We start from the raw sequence: 4492 nt of genomic DNA, 5'->3' as shown, positions 1-4492 counted from the left end.
GAAAGGTTAATAAACACAGAAATGGGTTAGAAATTACAATGTCAATCTAACAAATAAAATTTAATCAGTAATAAGGAAACTAATTTATATCATACACAAAATAATAACAAATAGCAAGTACATGCAATAATAAATTAATAGGGAAAATAAGAAAAGTCAATAAACACAGAAATAGGTTAGAAATTGATAGACTAACTAAATATTAACAACAAGACATGACTGAACTCGGTGCAGAGGAATAAAGTTATGCTACACGAAAATAACTGGTAACACAATACACAAAACATTAACTAAATTAAACAAGACTTACATAAATGCAAGTCACGTATAATCAAAACAATGACTATTGAAATTCGGTGACAATACAATCCATGCTATCACATTAAAGTAGCACACGGTATTGACACAGACAATATCATGAAATACAAAACAATATTACAAAAAAACTACTAAATAAAATTATAATGATTAACAATTAATTAGTTATTTCAACAACACGTTACTGTTGACATTAAACCAACGCCATACCAAAGAGACACGCGAGCGGCCATGTTGAAAAATTCGTCGCACATACAAATAATAGCCAATGCAATGTAATACAGCATCATAATAGCAATGTTAGGTACTAATAAAAAAAAAACAAACAAAAAAGAGAGAGATAAGGAAAATATATATATAATAAATAACAACTAACATAATCATAACATATTATATATATTATATTATATACAGGGATACAGTCTTCGTACAAAGGAACAGGTCCGAACGAAACTTATAAAAAAAAAAATAAAAAATAAAAATAAATAATATATATATACATTAACTATTTTTGTATGTGCGTGCAGAACGGATGGCGAATTCATCAACCATTCTCTGAACGACGGATGGAAGTACATGTAGGCGTTGTCCAGACGTTTCACGAGGAATCCAGAGAGCATTTGGAATCTCTGCAGAAAATCCTCCCATGCATGATCGTTACAATAATCTGACTCATCTCGAAAGAAATTTTTTTAGTCCAAGGAATAGCAATCCGCACCGTAGAACTGTAAGGCACCTGTAAGCCACCCACGAAACCAAATACTTTTGCTATCCACCTGTAAACAAACAACATTTATAACTATACATATAATTCTCACTTATATCTACCAATATATATATACACGCATGTTGTAAAGTAGGCGATATTTATAACACTCACTTCCATTGATAATGCAAGTGACTCATAAAAATAAGCCGTCATATTTACCATTACACGCACATATATATATATTCAAAGACAAGCTATATTTGTAATATCTATTCCTATTGATAATATATACTTATATATTCATAACAATAAAACAAATCTCATCTATACTACTTACCAATACGTATGCATATATGTATATAATTATAACCCAAGTAGCATTCATAATATTTATTTTCACTGATAACATGTACGTAAAACCTAAAATAAAACAAAGGTTTTAACAATAAGAAAAAAAAAGAGAAAAAAATACATATAAATATAAAAATTTTCTTTTTCTATATATATATATATTAATAATAATAAAAGGTTATTCTTATTTCTAATAAACTCGAAAGTAAAATGACAAATGACAACATTATACCATGATATACCGACACAAAGACGCACCACACAGAAGAAACTAATAGAGAACGCTTTAAGCTTGGCAAACTTACCGCCCGACGAATTTGCATACACCATAACCAAAACCCAGGACACATGGCTCTGATCACAGGAGAAGCGGTCCATATAGTCGAATGCATTCCGGTACAAGTAAAGGTACGACATACAACAGAATGCTACTCGGAGCTACCCGTTTGGCAAGGGAATCACACCACAGGAACTCCGCCCGGACGTGCGCCAAACGTGGCGATATTCAGCACCATCGTCGTTGGCCACGAGCGGAATATATACCCAAAAAGACCTCGACGCACTACGGGACCACGTCATGTTCCCGGCAGAAAAATCTGCAGTCTTGAACACATTGGCCAGAGGAGCGACAGGAAAAACAATCGTCCCTGGAACAGTAAACATCCTGGGAATGATGGACGAAAACACATTAACGACAATAGCGAAAAATATCGTATCAAGCTTATGGACTGGTTTCATGGAATTTGGAACTGTCAGTGCAGCAATATTTGGAATACTCGTAATGTTTAAATTAATCAAGACGATAATAGATATAGCCATATATGGATACCAGTTAAGTGAAACTTACGGATGTGGAATCGCCCTATTAGGAGCAATATGCGGCTCAGTCACCCACCTGCTACTATACCTCAAAGGAAGACGAAATATCGATGATCAAACAGCACAACCTCAAGGGATATCGATAACACCGGTAGTCACTCAACAACCAACGACATCTACGTCCGCCTTGAGCGAACTCAGAGACACCACCAGTCAAATTTCCTTTGGAAATTTGAACTCCAAGGGCGGGGGTGTCACGTCCCGCGCTCCGCACGCGCCGTAACAAGAACAAGAAAACCATTCTATACAAAACGCGCGAATAAGGATTTGAATGCACAAACGAACACACGGCGCTACGAAACTAAAGGAAGGATTAACAAAACGAGGGCGACTAATAGATCCAACCAATAAACAAAACACATATACACACAACTCTAAATAAACCTACCAATAACCGACTTGCAATTTGAAAACTTGTGGTTCAATATAATATAAATCCAACTAGTATAAAATAAAATAAATAGAACCAGCTAATGGATTGAACGAGTTATGAACCAAGCAAATAAACCAGGAAATAAGAATAACTACAAAAGGGGAAATAATTGAAACGCCAGGAATACATGTATATATAAATATATTTTAATCAATCAACTTGGAGAGTTACATATAAGTATAAACATATATGCCAGACATGTAATAAACTAGTAAATATTAGAGACAGTACTTCCAATACTATGCAACAAATACAATATTATCAATTTATGAAATATAAGTATATATGAAGTCAAAAACTAATAGTCTAACGAATACATAAAACATACAATATTGTATTATTAAAGAAATAAAAGTTACATTGTCAGAAACATATATATATGTGTGCGCATTCTATCAAACAGTAATCTAAGATACATACTTAACTAGCCTACATTCCGGTAAAGAGTTATAAAATAAGAACTACATTACGAAACATCCATGTCTATATATAAATATATATAATCTATATTCTAAACTAAATTACTACTAATGTGTGCGCATTCTACATTATTAAATCAAATTAGTAATCTAAGATACATACTTAAAACTAGCCTACATTCCGGTAAAGAGTTATAAAATAAGAACTACATTACGAAACATGCATGTCTCTACATAAATATATAAATAATCTATATTCTAAACTAAACCACTACTAATAATCTACAAAAGAAATAGAACACACAACGCAACACTTGGGACTAAGCGACAACCTATCGATAGGCCAAACGCTCAAAATAATTAACACCGCAACGACTTGAGGAATTCTATCATCAAACACAAGTATGTAAACACACATTAAACACACAATAATCTAGAAACAAAACCTTCAATACTATGTTGCCACAATACAAGATATATATGTATATATGAAATCAAATGATTGACACATAACCTCAAATACACATTATATCGCTAAGGAATCTAAATGAAAATCACATTGCCAGAAATATATACATATATACGTGTGCGTATGCGTGTTCTATCTTGTTAAATGAAGTTAATATAAAATAAATAATTGACATTTCATTTCGTATGAATACTACACTGCCAGAAGAAATATGCATATGAATACGTATATATATATGTGTGTGTGTGTGTGTGTGTGTGTGTGCGTATGTTTTATATTATCGAACACTCTATAAAATAAACTACTCAAAACAATAAATAACGCTATCGAAGAATTACAAAACATTAGTCATATTAAAATGACACACAACATAAATATATATATATATATATATATTCACACGAACAATACTATTGTCACTTTAAACAATATTAATAAATAAATGTTCTAATTGCGGTAGAATAAGGAAAAACGAGCGACAGACGGAAAATTACTTCGATAACAAAACTAAAGACCCGCCACTATAACTTTACTAATGACATTTATGAGCAGCCATGTTAGATTTACACGTGCGCATCGGAACAACTAACGCGCGTCATGGCGACAGGAATATTAGGGATTAATGGAAATCAGGCGCGAGAAACAAATCATGAAAACACATTGTTAACATTTTTCTTTAATAAATTCTATGCGCAACTACACTGTCAAATACAAATGTAAAAAAAAAATATATATATAGATATATTATTGTAATATCGGAAAATAAGGATAGAAATTTTTTTTTTTTTCGATTACTTACAATTTATTAATATTAAATTGAATATACAAATATAAATTGGACAGAGAACGATATTTATTTAACGGAACTAAATGCAATACTCGTATCTATATCAAATAACTTTACAGTTATTTGA

General features: G+C 31.8%; 1 long non-coding RNA gene across 1 annotated transcript; it reads left to right on the top strand.

Moving 5' to 3' along the window:
* The first annotated feature begins 1308 nt into the window (after positions 1 to 1308).
* Positions 1309 to 4277, top strand: LOC126876740 (uncharacterized). Its single transcript, XR_007694472.1, has 2 exons — positions 1309 to 1463; positions 2401 to 4277. It is a non-coding gene; the product is annotated as an uncharacterized LOC126876740 (long non-coding RNA).
* Positions 4278 to 4492: the final 215 nt, after the last annotated feature.

Source organism: Bombus huntii, unplaced genomic scaffold, assembly GCF_024542735.1.
Source record: "Bombus huntii isolate Logan2020A unplaced genomic scaffold, iyBomHunt1.1 ctg00000091.1, whole genome shotgun sequence".
NCBI classification, from domain to species: Eukaryota; Metazoa; Arthropoda; class Insecta; order Hymenoptera; family Apidae; genus Bombus; species Bombus huntii.
Note: the sequence above shows the minus strand (reverse complement) of the source record. Positions and strands in the feature narration are given on the sequence as shown.